The sequence below is a fragment of the Canis aureus genome, chromosome 38, assembly GCF_053574225.1.
Source record: "Canis aureus isolate CA01 chromosome 38, VMU_Caureus_v.1.0, whole genome shotgun sequence".
NCBI classification, from domain to species: domain Eukaryota; kingdom Metazoa; phylum Chordata; class Mammalia; order Carnivora; family Canidae; genus Canis; species Canis aureus.
The window spans coordinates 8,417,689-8,436,870 of NC_135648.1; the positions used below are offsets into that span (position 1 = coordinate 8,417,689).

Here is a 19,182-nt window from a genome sequence, read left to right on the forward strand (position 1 = left end):
CAGAGCCACGCAAGGCTCTGTCTCACCACCCTGAGATCAGGACCCAAGCCAAATCAAGAGTCGGAAGCCCAACCGACTGAGCACTCCCCCACCCACAGCCAGGTGCCCTACCTGGGTGGGAGCCCTTCTGAACCTCAAGCCAGGGATCCGTCAGCAAAGGGACCTGAAAATCCAGCTATTCCACGTGGGACAGCTACTCCTTCTCTGACTGCTATCCTGTTACATCAGTAATAAGGCTGGTCCTAAGAAGCTCCTGAGGATGAGCTCAGGAACCCATTTTGATAGAAAATAAAAGAGGTTCATGATCAGATCTATTTTTGCCCCGTCTACTAGCATGACAGACACACCTGAACTGTAAGCCCCAGGCCTTTAGTCATGCTTCCAAGGAAACCCATGCGCCTTTCCGCATATCACCCACCCAGTCAGTAGTGCCTGGCGTCCCCTGAGGCCAGAGCCAACGTCATCAGCCAGAGGCCACCCATGTCCTGTTTGCTTCCCCACAGCCCAAGCCATTGCACTGGCCCTCATCCCTGCTCTGGGGGCAGGTATCCACTGCACACCCCGCAAGGCACTTACTGATCATCCCATGACCCTCTGTCTGCTCACCCATCTCCTCCACTGTGTCCTGAGCACCATGCCTCACTCACCCCATTCCCTCGGTGTCCGGCACAGAGGCCCATACATGGTCAGCAGGGTGCTCCAGGGAGGGAGGTGCTCCTCGTCAGTACTCTCTGGAATCTCCGTAAAAAAGCCAACGAATTGGAACTCGCAGCCAAATGACAAGAAAGAAATGAGAATTACAGACACTTCTGCTGTGAGATGGAGAATATAACTGTGAAAAACTAACAAATACATACACACCTATACACACACACACACACACACACACAGCATCTCCTTAATCTGGAAAGGACCAAAGACATGAGGAAAATGTTCACCAGACAAATGACACAGTTGGTTCCTGGAAACCTGGGGTGGCCCAGATGACGTGAGCAGGATACCCAGAAAATTAACTGTGAGGCAAGTTCTGCTAAGAAGCTGGATTATTTGGGTTATTGAGTTATCGTCATTACTGAATAATTATATAACATTATTGATGATTACATGAACCAACTCGGAAAGGGCAGTGCCTGGTGGTGGCATGTTTCCACATTTGTTGGATGGAGGCCACGGCACAGCCAAATAAACAGCCAGACCACCGAACAGGAAAGAAACGGCCTTGATTCTAACCCCCACGCTGCACACATGTCAGAATCGGAACCCGGAGAGGAGAGGAGACACATTTCAAGAAATATTTCTCATTTACCTGGAGAGCTGGGTCTAGAACCCAAGTGTCTCAGCTCTCCAGTCATTGGACAGGGATGTCCTCCCGCAGAGTAAAAGCAACAGGGCAAATTAGCAAAAAATAATTTGGAAATTTCAGAGAACTCGGTCATGGGGAAACATTCACTTTTGGTATGAGATGCTTAAAAGCTTTTTTTTCTTTCTTTTTTTTTCTTTTTTTTTTTTTTCTTTTTTTTTCCTGCTGCTACTGCAGCTTTTTATCTGGTCTGTGTAGGTGAAGGGGAAGGGGAAAGGAGCAATCAGTTGGGAAAGGTAAAAAGCACACAGCCTTGCTTCTACTCTTCTTTCTGCCCTGGACCCAGCCCCAAAAGGTCTGAGCTCACTGGCAGCTGAAATGGATCCAATCCACAGAGAGCTACAAGGACCTTTCACAACCCCCTGGACCTCAAGGTGAAAGTCAAAGCCTTAAAAAAAAAAAAGAAAGAAAGAAAGAAAGAAAGAAAGAAAGAAAGAAAGAAAGAAAGAAAGAAAGAAAGAAAGAAAGAAAGAAAGAAAGAAAGAAAGAAAGAAAGAAAGAAAGAAAGAAAAGAAAGAAAGAAAGTCAACCCCCTGGACCTCAAGGTGAAAGTCAAAGCCTTAAAAAAAAAAAAGAAAGAAAGCCCTTCCTACTCTGAGAGCAAAGGTTCAGTGTCCCCCTTTGCTCTGCCCAGCCTCCTAGAATCTCCTCTTTGACCTTGGAGACGGATTTCTTTCTTCTGCCTGGAATGCCAATCCTGAAACCCCAGATTTGCCCATGAGACTTGGAACCCCCATCCCATTCACATTCTAGCCCCGAGCCTCTCACTATCTCTGATCCCTAGAGTCATCCTGAGTCTAGATCCTGACTCCCAACCTCGCCATGTCTCAGTAGCACCTATAGGCCTTCCTAGAGATCCCGGTGAATCATCCAAACACCTAAGTAGGCAACCGGGGAGGGGGCAAAAAGTGGCCAGTGCTAAGAAAAATTCTCCAAGCCAGTTTTTTTGCCCATCTACAAATATCCTGGACTATTACCATATGAGAATTAGTGAGGACGATACCAAATCATCCCAGAGGTGGTTGGAAGAGTTACTTTGAAATGGTGGTTGATTTCGTTATTGTGTTCGTAACCAAATAGAGAAAATCTGCATGTTTCATCTTCAACAATGCTGGAGAGCTCAGACCCAAGCCCAGGCTCGCCATGAAGGATGGTGTGAGTTTGGGGAAGTTACTTTACCTCTCCCAAAATTCAGTTTCCTTAACCGGAAAGTGAAAACAATAATATCTCCCTCATACAGAATATTTCTTCAGATTAAATCAGCTGTGACACGGGGCCTGGCACATAGTAGGGACTCGATCAGAAACTAGTTCTCCCCTTCTGTCCTCCTCCTCTGCAAATTATTCAGAATGTGTAATCAGAGCATGAGGAAACTACCACCACCTGGTGTACGGGTCTCAAAACTGCATAAGCAGCAGCAAAGGTGAAAATACAACCTCCACTCAGGAAATAGCTGAAACTCTGAAAAACCAAAGTTCAGAAAAGACCAAAAAAGCTCTGTCCTTAAAATACTATCAATTCTATATGTGGGATAGAGGCCCCTGGAGATGCTAGCCTGGTGGGTAGAACAGATCCAGGCAAACTTCCCGGAAGAGGTACACCTTATTTTGAAATGTGAGAGATAAAGGAGAAAAGATGTGGGCTGATTGAAAAGAAGGAATACTTTCCTGTGCCAAGTTGGTCAGGTGGGCAGAAGGGGGGATCTTGGAAGCAAAAGAGGAAGGTCTTGGAGGCCTCGGGGTGGCAAATTCTGTCAACTGGAGCCACTAGTCCAATGAAGTCCAATCCAGCCTATTGAGCCTTTAGGCCCTTTGATCACAGAAGAAAATGAAATAACCCGAATGGCTTGATGTCAGTCACCCCACTACAGGCCACCCTCCTGGACAGGCAGCTGATAGACTCTAAGGTCAACATCTCTAACCCATGGATGTCCTTCCCTTGGTCAGAACCTGCTTCCAGGGGCAGAAGGTGCTGGAAGCAGCCATGGAGGACCATTGTGACAAAGAGCCTCAGAAAAGGGTGGAGATGTGCTTCTCCTTAAATATTAAATATTAAATATTCCCACAAAGCAGGGAGCAGAGGCAGGTAGGTTTCTAACCTGGCTCCCTGTTCTGCACCCCTTACTCCACATTCTGGCCACACCCATGATGAAGTGCGCTGTGCCCTCTTTCTTCTAGATCTTTGAAGACAATCCTCCTTCTGCCTGAAAAACACTTCAAGGGTCCTAGCTGAAAGATGATATTTTCCAAGAAGACTTCTCTGATCCCACTCCAACACCCCAAAACCCCCTTATCTTAGCATGGATTGTTACGTTGTGTCATAATTTCTTGTCCTCTTGTTTACTTGTCCTTCTTGTTCCCTCTTGTTGAAATGTAGTGAAACTACATTTCACTCTAAGTCCCGAGAAGGAATGTTTTTCTTGCCCGTTGCTGTTTCCCCAGGACCTAGTATAGTGCCTGGCACATTAAGGTCCTTGATAAAGATTTAAGAACGTCCACAAACCCCCACTCAGTTGGTTCTGAGTAGCCCAGAAATGAAGGAACTCAGGACAGGAGGGACCTAGAAGCATCCATCTCAGCTGCCCTGAAGTTTGCTTCTCATACTACTTGGGTCCTGGCCCGTGCTCAGGCCAGTACCACCTCAGAAGGCTGACTTTGGCCAGTATCACCCGCCCTGCCCTACACACACATCTCACCTAGGCTTTGGGGAATACAAGTCACCCTGCCCCACTTCCTGCAGTATATTCTGAGTATAATGCCAAGGTGTTGAACCACCTTGGCCACTGAACTGGGTGTGGTGTTTCAACCACGAGGCTGGTCAAAACAGACCATGCACAATTGTCTCAGAGACTTGATTTTTTTCTAAATCAGATTTTCTAACTCCAACAAAAAAAGAGACAAAATTACAAAGGTATCAGGCAGGAAGGACTAACCCGAGGACAACCCAGAACCCAGAGACCTAGACAGTCACAATGGGTACTTCCATATGTTCCAGGTGACATCGGGTCAAAAGAAACATCTGGACAGCTCTGGAGTGGGAAAGAAGACACACATGGGCAGCTCTTGGAAAGAAGAAGCAATGAAAGCGGGGAGAGATGCATGCCCAACCATGAAGGGCAAGCAGCATCAGCCAACCACTTGGATATGACCCCAGGCATTTCTAGCACCAGTTGCCAAAGGAACCTCCTCCTCTCTTCCTATGGCTGCCCCTTGGCAGCAGCACGAGGACCAAGCTTGGTCTATAGTGGTGCTCCAGAAACATCCTGAATGCAGGGGTTTTTCTGTGTCTCCACCCACGGTTCCCTCTTATCAGCATCAGGAAGAAAAAAGGTTCTATCTCCCCGAATCTTGAGGATGCATGATGGTGCCTCTGTTCTGATCAGTCTTGTGGTGCATAAAAGGTCCCAGGTAGGGGCAGAGGCGGCGGGGAAAGTGTGCAACAGAAAGGTCAGTCTCAGAATAGTGGCTTCGCCCGCAGTGGACTCAGCAACCTCGCTTCCACATCACAGCACCCACATTTTTCTGTCCATAGGTCATATGCGGCTCTTGGGCTACATGTGGTTTAGGCGCCCATCTCGACCAGGAGACCTCCCAAACTGTTAGATCACTCCTCCTCTGCAAGCACCACTACAATTTTGCAACTCTCCACTTCTTAACATCCAAAGGGCCATGTGTGCCCAACCCCCCCAATGGCCCAGTAAGATGATTGGCCAGGGGCTAGCTATCAGAGCGCAGTTGTCCTAAGCTCCTGGCTCCCACCCCTTATAATCCCCAACCCCCCAGTTCCACATGGACCATGGCCTTGCCTGCGCTCTTGCCCCACAGGCCGATTATGACATAATTACTCCTGCCCTGTGACCGTGGGTCTAGCCAAGCCTGACCCTCACGCTATCGATTCGCCCTGAGTCATTTATCAACAGGGTGGCTGACTCCCCATGTCTGAGTAAGCAGGAGAGGCATTTCATCAAGACATTTGACACCTTCCTTTGAAGGACAAACGAAGGAATATATGAATGCCTCTGATTAACATCTAAAGGGAGCCTGGCCGCCCTGAAATTGCCCCTCCATGGAGCAGCTCTCAGTAAATCCCACCAGCTCTCACTGGAGGGACCTCTACCATTTCAACTCATTTATCAGCAATTCCATCTGCTTCAGTTTGGGGCATTCCATGTGTCCTTGGTTCTGTAATGTCAGGGCCCGGGGCTGCTCCCTCAAGAGTTTCTGGCCTCCACGAAAGGCCTAATCCAGGCCTGTCATCCTTCCCAGTGATAGCTGGAGCAGCTGCTATTTCTTCCTCCATAGCATGGTGGTTGCCAGAAAGTCTAAGGGGCCCACCATCTGATTTCCATGCTTGGAACTAAATCTGTGTGTGCATGATCTTTCCTTGAAACTGCAGGAGGCAGCTATGTCCCTCCACCTTTTACTCCGAATAGATTTAACGTCTTCTCCACGAGTGGTGAGCTCATCCCTGATCCCATTCAACTTCAAAAGGCCAACTGTCTCATTAACCTAATTGTCTGACTCTAAGTCACTTGCTTAAATTACCAACGAATGGATGGCCATTTCTGTCCAAACAAGATATGTTAAAGCATTCCCACTAAAAAGAAATTGCTTTCAACCATGACAGATGAATGTCTCCTTTAGAGGATTATTATAATAATTGTGGTAGATATGCCTCTGAGCCCTGAGAAATTTTTAAAAGAAAGACATAAGTGGTAAATTTGTGTAAATCACAAACTATGGAAGCTTTTCTCAGGGATAGCATTTTGAAAAGTTTGCCATTCAACCAAGCTACGCTAAATTATAAAGACAATCAAATGTCAGTACTATAGAACAGTTGTCCTTCTGGGGGGAAAAAATATCCCTCAGGAAAAAGTATACCGAAACTATCAGTAGCCCCTGTTGGCTACATTAAACCTAATAAAATTACCAATGATAAATTTCTATTCAATGAGGGTTCCCTGCTGTGCTGCCTCTGCTGGCTTTACTCACAGGGAACCAGGCAAGGAGATTGAATTATTAGTTAGACTCATTTTATTGGTTTGGGCTTTGGGGGGCAATGGGTTATACTGGAGATTCTTTTCATGTTTTGTTTTTTTCGCTTCAAGAAGCAGCTGGTTTTGTCTTTAGTTTCAAATGTCGATACAAAAACAAAAAAAAGAAAGAAAAGAAAAAATCAGGGCAACCATTAGAAGGCAGGAATTTGTCCATGGGACCTTCCCAACACACCTGATGTCAATCCCAGCCGGTCTGCCAGGATGGGTGGCTCAAGTCTCACTGGGGAGAGAGGCGGAGCAGAAAGGTGGTGGGCACAGAGGATAGGTGGGTCCAAAGGAGGATGGGAAGGGGGTACCCTTTGGAAGTGGCAGATGGGGAAGAGAAGCTGTGAAGTGTGTGGGCCAGGAGCTGTGGAGCAGGAGCAGATGGCTGGGCCTTTGCAGCCCCTGGGGCCGGCTCACCATAACCCAGGCCTGGCCCCAGCCTCTTGCTGATCCAAGCCCGGTTTTAAATTTCCATATGGAGATGGCAGCTACGGTATGCAAGGTATCACAGTTCCACTGCAAGTCTCCAGAACAGCATGGGGTTCCTGAAGACAAGATATGCAGCATAAATGCCTTGGGCTGGAACCTTTGGATGAGAGGGAACTATGTGCATTTCAGAGCATGGTTTCCTGAGTGCCTGGGATCCCATTACTGCTCCGGTCCCTTTAAAGTCAACCAAAACAGCCCTCTTCCACCTTAGACTAGGGCGCTGGGGATATGAATTGAAATCCAAAACCTGGGCTGAAACTCAGCCTCAAATCTCTCAGACCATGTCCTCTAAACTGGCAGGACCCAGACCCAGGCCCCCATGAAAACGCTGGAGCATGTGTGTAACCAGAACATGAGCCCCTAACTATAGCCCAAGACCCTCCCCTGAGAAACACAGCTGAGTCCAGGACTACACTGGTGCCCATCGCTCAGCAGTGCTCCGGTATTTCTGGGCACCTTCATGCTGGCTGTTCTCCACATCCATGCTCTGCTCTGTTCCCAGGAGGCCGACTTAGTTCATGGGACACACTGGTAGGAGATGAGGGCAGGGAGCGTGGTGGGGGGAACCCAGAGAGGTAAAAAGCCTTTTTCCCTCCTATTCCCTCCTTACAGGGATAGGGGACACCATGATGTCAACAGCTATGCCCTCTCTTCCCCAACTGCAGCCTCCAGCAGCTCTGCTCCATGTGTGGGAGACAGAATAAAGACCCCCCAACCATAACCAGTCCCTAATCATCAGAACCTGTGACTGTTACCTTCTATGGCCATAGAGACATTGCAGATATGATTAAGGATCTTGAAATGGAGGGTTATCTGGATTATCTGGGTGAGCGCTCAGTGCAACACAGTATGCTTGTAAGAGGGAGGCAGAGAGATATCTGACCTAGAAGGAAACGCTACGTGACCAGAAGAGCAGAGATTAGAGCGACACAAACATAAGCCAAGGAATGCCAGCATCAACCAGAGCTGCAAGAGGCAAGATTTTCCCCTGCAGCGTCCTGAAGGAACCCCTGACTTTAGCCCAGGGAAACTCATTCTGGACTTCTGGCCTACGGAACTGTAAGCGGATACATTTCTATTGTTTAAGTCACCAAGTTTGTAGTCATTTGTGACAGTAACCTTAGGAAATGAATGCATTTCCCCAGCGCCTTAGAGCTGGGATGCTGATCTCCAACTGTCGCCGGTCCTTCTACATCTCTTGTGGGTCCTCTGAATCCTGTCCAAAACTCACTGAATAGTCCTTCTTGAAAAAGTCTTCAAAAATCTGCTGAATGTGCCTTCTGTTTCCTGCCAGAATGCTATCCAATATATTCTATTTCACTCAAAAAGAGTTTAGATAGAATATCAAAAAATATAAAAGGCATGAAGGTTTTATTTAATGAGAAAATTTGGGAGGAAAAGAAAATAAGGGCAAAAAAAATATGATGCCTGGATGAGTATTAGTATTCAAAATCCACAGCAAGGGGACACCTGGGTGGCTCAGGGTCAGCCTCTGTCTTCGGCTCAGGGCATGATCCCAGAGTACCGGGATGGAGTCCCACATCGGCTCCCTCCATGGAGCCTGCTTCTCCCTCTGCCTGTCTCTCTCTCTCTCTCTCTCTTTCTCTCTCTCTCTCTGTCTCTCATGAATGAATAAAAAAATCTTAAAAAAAAAAATCCACACCAAGTATACATACAGCCTTGAACACTTTTCAGAAACTGGCCTGCAGAGCTCCCCAGCATCCAATGCAGAGAAAGGCATGACCAATTTTAGATTCCTAGTTCCTAAACCAGCCTGACAGCAGGAATCTCCTGGATATCTTATCAAACATCCAAATATCCAGTCATTACCTCATCCAAGACCGACTGAAGCGAAACCTAGTAGAAGAGCCGTCCAAACCTGGATTTTAATGAATATCCAAGAGGAATTAGACCGCTCACAGAATCTGTAAGATAGGAACACAATATGGGAATTGTAGACAAGGGCAACAGTGTTAACGATGTAAGAAGAAAGCCATCATCTCAAGACCTAACAAAATCTCCAAGGGAATATCTTTCCAGCTATGGCCAGGCACTATCTTCTATACTAGCATACGCAGATGCGAGGGAGGCCTTAATACCAGGAGGGAGGCCAGGCTGAACATGAAGCGGATACACAGAGGTGAGAAACCCACACAAAACAGAGCCAGAGCCCTGATCAAACCATGCCTGAAACTCACACCACCACTATACTTTTTTGATCTTGCAAAGCAATAAAGTTTTCTTCATCAGATGTGCCATCTTACGTTGAGTTCTTTTACTTACCTCTGAACGCATATGTAGTATACCTATTGTATTTACCTCATATTTCCAATGGATGATTTTTTTCAATTAAAAATGACAAAAAAAAAAAACTAAATTCTTGGAGATAGATAAACTTCACCAAAAGGAAGCATTTGATTTTTTTTTTTTTGGTAACTACAATTATTTTAGGGAATATGTTTTCTCTCTTCCTGCTGCACTGTGCCAAAAACATTACTAAAAATTCTGACTTTTTTGTTTTCTTCATGATAGCTGCCCAACACAGGGTTTTAGATGAAACCAGAGACTAATCTGTAGCTTATCTTTCTTTATCTGCTATTGTAACAACTGTTCAGACACTGGAAACATTTCAAAGATGCAGTGACTTAACCCACCAGCCATCATTAACTCCCTAAATGTATGATGAGCATGCATTTAGGGGACATCACATCATCTTCAACCCCAGGGGACATCCAGCGCTTAGGCAGCAGCCAGCTGTTGGAACCCAAAGGGTTAGAGACAGAGGCATCAGTGGAAATGGCATATGTGGTGGAGCCTGGTTACATCTTGAGGACTCCGGCTGTCTTTTCCCAACCAGTTCAGCTATTTTGAATGACTGACTAATTGATTTCTTAACTGGAATGGTTAACAGGAGACAAAAGTATGGACTAAAATTCTAACTCCTGGAATCCCATTCCCATCAACATAAAAATATTACTGAAGGGGAGTTATTATTTAATGGCTACAGAATTTCAGTGTTGTAAGATGAAAAAAGTTCTGGAGATTGGGTATCTTAACACTATCGAGCTGTGTGCACTTAAAATGCTTAAGATGATAAATTTTATGTTTTGAAAAAAAAATTAATGTTTTGTTTATTTCACCCACAATTTTGTAGACAAACTGATAGATACAGATAAATATCTGAAAGGGGAGGGGAATTAAATTTTCTTCTCACCCAGTAAGGTTTGTATTTGTATATGTAATAATAATAACAATAATAATAATCATACATATGTACAGTATGTAATGCATATAGTAGTTAGCAGTTTCAACATGCCAGTACTTAAGTACTCAAGCATTTTTCACTTATGATCGAATTTAATTCTCACAGTAACCATATAAAGAAGGTGTTGTTATCATCATTATTATTATTATTCCAATTTCCTGATAAGGAAACTGAGCCATGAAGAACTTGCAACACTAACCCAGAGTCCTCTAGGCTAAGTTGAGATATGAGCCCATTCAGTTTCTCCTGAGCGTAAGCTCCCCACCACCAGCCATACTGCTTGTCCATAGTTTATTGTCAGAAATTATCACACTCATTTGCAGAAGCAGAAATTGACACAGATTAAGAAAATGGTCCACCATCATGAAGATAACAAGGGCAGAGTCCGACACAAATTTAGCCTCTCTACGTCCATTGTCTATGTCCAAGGTGTAACCTTGAAAATGCTCTCAGGAGAGAATCTCAAACATTATTGGCCTCAAAACTCCTTAACAGACGGGATGAGCACTGGGTGATGGTCTATACGTTGGCAAATTGAACACCAATAAAAAATAAATTGATTAAAAAAAAAACAACTCCTTAACAACCTTAAAAAGTATTGAGGGAGCTAAAGGACATTTATTTGTGTGATCATGTCCATTTACATTTACCTCAGATTAGCACTATCCAGGAGAACTTCCTATGATGAAGGAACATCAGCACATCTGTACTGTCCAGTGTGACAGCCGCTGGCCACACGTGGCTATTGAACAATGCGATGTGGCTAGTGTGGCTGAAGAAATCAGCATTTCATTTCATTCTAATTAATTTCAATGTAAATAACCACACTGCACAGATACACATGGACAGCCAAAACGTATTTTTGGAATCTACTAGAATATGCACACACTGCATCAGCCATTAGAGCCATGACATCACCACGCCTAATGTGACCTTTGGGAAACTCCATTGCACCCTTGTGGAAAAGTCAATGACCCTTTATTGTGAGAATGGTTTTGACTTCCCGGATCCTCTGAACGAGTCCTAGAGACCCGGAGGGGTCCCAGAACCACACTCAGAGTCTTAAGGGGGCCCGACAGGCGCTCAGCTCCTTCCTGCTCAGGAGGATCCATTCTTCACCCACTCTGCCCTGGGCTCCTTCCCCACATTTGGGGGCAGTCCTGCCTGCCCCGCAGCTTGACTTCTCTCCCTGACAGACCCAGGCTCGGGGTGTGCTGGGGCTGGCCAGGGGTGAAGCGCCCTGTCACCCCCAAAGCGGAGGAGGGGGAGCTGGCAGTAAGGAGAACATAGATGGTGGCACAGCTTTGCTGCGGGAGCATTTCTGCTCAGAGGTTCCAAGCCTCCAAGGCAGCGGGGATCAAATCAAGAAGTAGAAAGAAACTTGCAAAGTGAAATTCAAGATGCTGGAAAAGATGGAAAGGCCTCTTCTCCCTGGGGTCTCCCGCTTCTCCCCTCCTTCCGGCAGGCAGGAAAGAGGAGGCCGTTGGAGGGGGAGAGGAGAGGGCTTCAGAGGGTCTTCTGGGGCAACTCAATCAAAGAAATTATTTTCCCACAGACGAAGCCAAGAATATCTTAATGGCTTTTTCCTGATTGAGGAATAAATCTATTAATTTATGGCCCAGCCCCAAACCGGTTGTGTCAACCCCGCCCACCGCCTTTAAAAAAAAAATGTGAGAAATGTTTCAAAATTCCACTCATTTTCATGATCCCCATCTTCCCTCTCCTACTTCTTCTTCCTCTTTATTCACCCCATTCTTTCGTAATCCACCCTGCTCCATTTTCTTCGCCCCCCACCACCTCTTCTGCTATTTTCAAATGCATCACCACCTCCATGGTTGGATGCACCCCACGGAGAGGTGCTAACGCTTCGGAGACACGACTGCCCACCTCCCCCGTGCAAAGGGAGGACACCCACAGAAGTCATTTGAGGTCCCTGGAGAGAAGCCCTAAGGGCCCAGGCACCGCGCTGCTTGCCCAAAGGGGCCCGGTGCGCCCCAGACGCGTTTTGGCCAAGCCTCCCGAGGAGCGCACCCAGAGCAGCACCCGGGCCCAAGGGCATGAAGTGGGTGTCAGAGAGACTCACAGTGACTGCCACCCAGCACTTACCGCCCCAGGGAGGGGGGATCGCTGAATGGCCCGTCTCTAAGGGCTGGGCCACCGAGGTGAGGACCTGGACAGCTCGGGCTCCTAGGGAAGGGGGCCAGGGGCCGATCCTTCCCAGGAGGATTAAGAGGGGGTAAACCCACCCACCCGGGGCTTTCTGCGGGAATTCAGCCGCTCTGGAAATAACGTGGTTATCGGAAATAACTAGTGGTTTCATTAGTTCCATGACTGTAGGCCGCGGAGGGAGGGAGATGTAAACTCCGCTTGCCAGCTACCTGTCCTTCAGGTACTTAACTAACCTTTCTTTGCCGAGGCTTATTCATCTGTAAAATGGGGATAATGTCAGCAATCACCTAACTGGAATTTGGGGGAAAAAAGCAAGCAAGTCAAGATATAGAAAGTTTTTGCCACAGTGCCTGGCACATAGGCACCCCACCAACCGCTAAGTGGGGTTTACAGGTGTTCCCCGCTATTATTTAATTAAACTGAGTTAGGCTGAACCCGCCTTCCAGGGCTAGGTGGTTACTCCACGACGACACCAGTGCTGGTGACAACATAAATAAAGGGACTTGCAAAAAATAAAAATTTAAAATTTAAAAAAAATAAAGGGACCTGCTTGCTATGTATGGGTGCCTGGCTTAACTCACAGCTCCCCGGCCCCCGGAAAGACCGTGTGGACCCGCCTGGTGCTAAGCCAGCAGGATTGAAGCAAGAGCACTGGAACCTCAGCTCCTGCTCTGCTCCGGCCGCTGCCCGCGCCCCCTCCAGGACCCCAGGCCCAGGGAACTGTGTCCCTTCGCCCCGACTTCCTGATGGGTCCTTAACCCGGCCGCCGGCAGCCTGGAGAACAGAATGAAGCCCGGGCGCACGGGCGGAGGACCGAGCCCTGGCCCCGACCGCGAAGCTGGGAGGAGACGGCGCGGTGGGCGCACGGGGGCACCTGTCCACACTCGGGGCCTCCAATCCCACTCCGCACCGAGGCCGCGCTGGCGGTATAGACACGCCTGGCTCACCGCGCGTCGGAACGCAGGCCCCGGAGCGGGGAGGCTAGACTCGCGGAGCTGGGTCGCGGCCCCCGCCTCCCCCCCCCCCCACCCCCCCAGGACTTTGATTTCCAGCCGCGCCCTCCCGGGGAGGTTTACGGGCTGGGCGCTGCGGAGAGGAGAGACTCGTGGGCACCACACTAGGCCGCGGCCCCGGGGCGCGCGGGGCCCCGTCCTGCTGGTGCGCGGGGCTCTGGAGCCAGAAAGTGTACACAGACCATAAATCTCCTGCCCCGCCCGGCGCCGGGCCCCTCGCTCCGGCCCTGGGAGCTGCGGCCGGCTGCAAAGCGCTGCTGGGACCCGCCGCAGCTCCAGGCCGGTCGCATCCGTCCCGCCGCTGCAGGGGCACCCCCGGCAGCCTGGGGACTCGGGTCACAGGCTCCCCGGCAGCGGCGGGGGAGGAGGAGGAGGAGGAGGAGGAAGAGGAGGAGGAGGAGGCGGGGAGGGGGGGCGGAGCGGGAAGCAGGCGAGGCCTGTAGGGATGCGCACGTCGGGAGGCCAGGTGAGGATGGAAAGAGAAAGGAGCGATTAGGAGCACAAGGGAGGGGGGGGAGCCTCTGAGCCTTCTAGAACCCTCAGATCTTTCCACGTTGGGGTGGAGGAGGACAGCAAGTGTTCGCGGCCACCATTCCCTTACAGATGTGTTTGTAGCGAGCTCTCCCCGCCTTCGCTCGTCAACCTTGTGCACCAGCCAGGGCGCACCGGGAATGCGCTCTCCCTGGGGGTGCAGCCAGAGGATTCTCCGTGGATGTCTCTGTGGGGGTGTCTCCTCTCACAACGTTAAGTGGATATCTGAAATAAGGAATGGAGTGATTCACAAAGAGAGAGAGAGAGAGAGAGAGCAGAGCTGTTCTTCAAACTTTGATCTTTTCTTTGAAGAGGGAGAGTCGGGGAAACCCACCAGTTCAGGATTGGGACCAGAGACCCCAGGGCTTGGGGGGTCAGAGGCTTAGCCACGCCCCTTGCCAGCCAGTACCCGGATCCGATTACCCCACCCCGCTGCTCCTGCGACTGTACGTCTGGAAAAATGGGATCTTCGCGCCCCGGGTGCAGGGAAGGTTAAATGAGATACAGGATTTTCGATTCTTGCTTTCAAAGTGGGAAGGGACTGAGTTTGTTTCCTCCGTTTTCCCTTGCACGCCTCCCCCACCCCGCCCCCAGCTTGGGTGCTTTCCAAGCAAAGACGCGTCCGGGACGGAAGAAATTAGCGAGGTAATGGTGGTAATAGTGGTGACAGTTAAACAATTCTCGCTTAGTGAGCGCCTTCTGTTTGCCAGGGTGCGCGTGCCCCAGACCGTGCCTGCACCCGTGCTTGTGCGCGGTATCAGGTCCCCCAACCTCTGCAGACCGGAGGCTGAGCTGCCTGCAGGTTGCTGCGCAAACCCACCGGGACGCAAAAGGCAAGGCTTGGTGGGAGAGCTGGAGAGGACTCAGAAGGCAGCCACGGGTTTCCTCTCAACCATTCCTCTGCGATGGGAAAACCCAAAGAGGGGGAAAGAGGTGAGAAAGAAAGGTTCTGGTGGCTAAAACTGTGGGTTCAGACCACGCGCCTCAGGGTACCTTCCTCTGGCTCCCGCCAGCAGCCGCGGATGGTCTCTAACCCGGAACCCGCCAGCACGCAGTAGGGGCTCAAAGGGTGTATGCGTGTGCTGATGGGTGACACGAGGCTCTGGGGGCCCCTGTGCACCGGCACATCTCGCTTGGCTCCTGAACAATGTTTCTGATGAGGATGGCATCTTTCCGGCTCTTCTTCTTTTTTCTTTTTTTTAAATTTTAATCTTACGAGGCCATTCACTTTTTAAATAATAATTAAATAATTATTAAATAACTGCCTTTCATTTCATTTTGGGTGGTAGAGGAGACTGGAGGCCACCACCTCTAGAGCAGCCTGGCTGGCTGCCGGAGAGCTCAAGTCACACACCTTAGGGGCACCGCATCCACATCGCCTGCCCTGGCTGCCCCGAATCCCGCCACCGTGGCCCAGCTCCCCTTAAAATCCTAAGTGGAAGCTTGCACAATCGCGAAGGGAAAGGGAGAGCCGGGCTCAGGGAGTGGAGGGGGAAACAAAAAATGGGAAGGGATAGGGATGCCCAAATCGGGAAGGAAGACAGGGGAGAGTCCAGACCCAAGGAAGTCCCAACATGTACATTCCAGTCGACATTCCATTTTAAAATTGTGTGCCACAGAAACGTCTTGGGTTTGACTCTTTTCTATTTTTTTGCCTATTTCTTCAAGCACGAAACTGCACTCTGAAAGAGAGAAGTCAACAGAGGAGGCAGCGACCTTGCAGGAGACGAGAACAAAGGGATTTGGCTTAGATCACCCGCGAAGGACCCCAGGCACCTTATGGGACGATTTTTCTGGGTGCTGCGCACCCGCGGGGGGGCTGATGTTGGGATCAACCAGAGCGAGGTCGCGACCTGCGGGCCCTCGCTGACCTTGGACTGGGCTCTGGGCCACCCGCTGGGGATCCGAGAAGACGGAGGACTCGGGACCCTCCACCACCCAAAGGAGCGGTGAACAGGGTGAGGGGTGGGCGTCCCCCTAAAGGCTTGAGGCTTCAAGCACGGCCTGAGCTGGGAGCCCAGAGCCCAGCCACACCGAGTCTCAGGGACGCTTCTTTGGAGCGCAAGCACGGCCTGTGAGTCTCTCCATAGACGGATCCAGAAAATGGCCAGATGATCAACAGATGCCTGTGGGGATTGCGAGATAAGGAATCCTACTCGGTCATTAAGTCATTCGTTCCTTCGTTCATTCATTAGCTCTTTTCTTGAGCTCGTCTCACGTGCTGTAAAGTGCGGGGTGCACTCTTCACCCCATTCCGACAAACAAAAATAAACAGCCCTGATGAATCAAAGAATCAAAGCCCTGCTGAAATTTGCTGACCCTGAAATCACGGGAGGCGAGTGGGGGTGGGAGGCAAGGGTAGCTCGGGAACTCGGCAAAACTACCCAAGGCTTTTGTGCAGCAGAGAAGGCAAGGTGCGGACTCAGCAGCCAGCTCCCCACTGTCCCCTGTGCCGAGATACCCTCATGCTGATCTTAACACCCCAAGCCGGTCATCAGGGAAGCACAGGAAGTTTCTGGCTGCTTTTCTGGTCCTTACGTCGACTGCTCCGAAATGACTGTGGACAGTCACGAGATCCGCTGCGGGCGACATCGTACAGATGCACGTGCGTGAACGAGTGTGCCCGTCATCTGTGTGGGGCATTGCTTGTGAACCCACTTTCTTGCTCTGCAGTGGACTTAGTATCAAGGACCCTTGTGTGTATCCTCATCCAGATGATCTGGGACTTCCAGGTCGTCTCCCCCCAGGTGTCACCCCTCAGTAGCTCCGGTGCCTTGTTGCTCGGCTTCCTCCTATGTTCGCAGCGCTTACCACCCCATCACACCCTTCCTGAGGATTCCCTGGGACTATCAATAACCCCAAGGACCACAATAATGTGTTACTCATTTATTCAATAAACACTTCTTGAGGCACCTTCCCTGTACCAAGCGCTGTGCTTGGTGCTAGAATTAATCTCACCATGAAGCAGAGCCCAACTCTGCCCTCAAGAAGCAGAGGGTGCCTTTTCCCAGCTAAATGGCCAGTTGATATTCTGTTTCCGTTTTGAAGATTTTCCCTCTAGGCGATTAGTTAAGAACTTAATAAAACTCCCGAAATGCCATTTGTCCTGACATGATCTCAGCAGTGGGCACATATTTTTCCCTCCTTGGACCCCAGATACTTGCCTAAGTTTTCCTCAAGCCTGAAAGATTGGAAAACTCTAGCTCCTTCTCCTTCCAACTCCCAAGGAAAACTCTGAGCCATAGCTACAAGCACCATCCCGAGCACCTGCTGTGTGCACAGGGCACTGGATGCAGTGCCTGGAGGACCAAGAGGAAGGAGTGCCATGGGGCATCTCATGGAGTCCGTGGGTCTGAGCTCAACCTCTGTGGATGCGCTTTCCAAACACTCTGGTGTATTCTTCGAAAGGTTTCCCTAGGGACATTGTGACTGCCCTGAATTCATGAGCCTCCATCTAAGGATTTAATTTTGGAGAGAGTAAGGCTTTTCCTGCATTTTTTTCAACTGTGCAAATACTAATAAGGTAATACATGCTGCAATTAATGAATGAAGGAAGGAGGAATATAATAAGTGTGTGGTCCTGCTTGTATGCCATCTGCTTTCTCATTTCACATTTTACAATGCAGTTGATTCTCACGGCAGTTTCTAAGTTAGGTGATTTTGGTTATTTCTTATTATAGAGATGACGAAACTGAAGCCAAGTGGTTACATTTTCCAAGGTCTCACATTTAGTAATTGGCAAACGAATGAATGCTTCTTGGGCTCCTCTGGGTTAGGGTCCTGCATGCTCCTTCGGAAGCCCTCTGAGCTCCACCTGCCGGCCTCTTCTCATACCTAGCCCCCAGAAGGAGTCGTTGGGGTCACCAAAGCATTGCCCTCTGGGCATGGGTCAAATGGTATAGCCGCTGTCACCTCCACGGCCTTCTATTCCTGGTCTGTCACCCACAGAGAACTGTGCAAAAGCAGTAGGCTCAGTATCTGGGACTAGGTCCCAGGGCAGGGGGAGAGAGCACCTAGTGCAGTGGCTGCGGGGGAAGAGGGACGAAGCCTCGAACCCCTTGTGGTGCCCAGAACCCCACGTGTCAGCAACCACCGAGGGGAGAGGAAAAACAGCAAGGATGATGCCCTATCTCATGAGCAGGGTGTGGTCTCAACCTTAGACATATTAGTAAAGCTAGAGGTGGGCACAGGCTGAAGAGCAGAGTATCAACCTTGAAGGGACACCTCTCTAGGACGACGAAGAGGAAGAGCAAGAGGACCGACCAATGGAGCTCACAGTTCTGGAAGGCTCAGCATCTCTTAAGCCCTTTTTAGAAAGCAAATGAGTGTAACCATCCAGATGGGAACCAGCTTGGCTCCAGAGGACCCCTCCCCTTTTGCTCCTCCAGAAGCACTAACCCCACAGCCTTATCCAAGGCCTGGCCCTCGCTCTCCAGGGGACGCTGGGCAAGTGTCAAGAACCCAGACTCCATCACCCCATCCTTAAAATGAAGAAGTCCGAAGTTATCACACTTGGGAGAACATCTGTGCTTGTTCATAAAATGGCCGAAGGCAGAACCTTTAAGGGACCCAAGGGCTAACAATTCTCTGAGCTCACCTATCAGAGGCGCAGTCAGTGCCTGTTAGAGTCCGGGAGGAGGGGAGGGAACAGCCTAGAAAGTGCACCCTGCCCTGCATAGCAGCCAGGAAGTCCAAGGAGCGGCTCACGGGGGGGATATGAGCTGCAAGTTTTAATACCCACATGCGTGGGGAGAACCCGCAGAGAAGACTGTTCATTTGTCTTTAGGACACCAGCCAAACCCCTCACAACCCCGACAGGAAGACTGCGAGCCAGATGCATGCATGAGCAGTTAAATCGGGGTGTATCTCCCCTAGCTGGAATACCTGCAGTTAAAGTTCTCCATGAACCCCAAGAGTTGGATCTTCACAAAGACCACGGAGTGTTCAACCTCTTCCCCAAAGGCTAAAGAAGGGGGATTGCCAGGGCCCTGCATGTTGGGGGTCCTCTCCCCCCCAACCTCTTTAAAGTAGGGTCATCATGTCCTTTGGGAGAACCAGCCTTTCCTCCTCAAAGGAAGACAAAGGTGGAGGAGACAGGGGCAGAACCGGGAGGAGGGTGCAAGACCTCAGCCTCCTGCCTCTCTCCCCCACGTCCTGCTCCAGAGCTGCCCCAGCCCCCCTTCCCACCCGCGCCCTGGGGGGGTGTCTGCTTGAGGTCTGCACGTGCTGGAGGGGAAGCCGCGCTCTGCTGCTCTGGTGGGAGGATAGATTAAAACTTGTCTGGATAAAGCTCAAGTCTGAACCCCTCCCAATA

General features: G+C 49.7%; 1 long non-coding RNA gene across 1 annotated transcript; it reads left to right on the forward strand.

Annotated features, from left to right (window-relative positions):
- The first annotated feature begins 13,685 nt into the window (after nucleotides 1–13,685).
- LOC144307202 (uncharacterized) lies at nucleotides 13,686–16,840 on the forward strand. Its single transcript, XR_013374135.1, has 3 exons — nucleotides 13,686–13,803; nucleotides 14,579–14,801; nucleotides 15,537–16,840. It is a non-coding gene; the product is annotated as an uncharacterized LOC144307202 (long non-coding RNA).
- The last annotated feature ends 2,342 nt before the right edge of the window (nucleotides 16,841–19,182 follow it).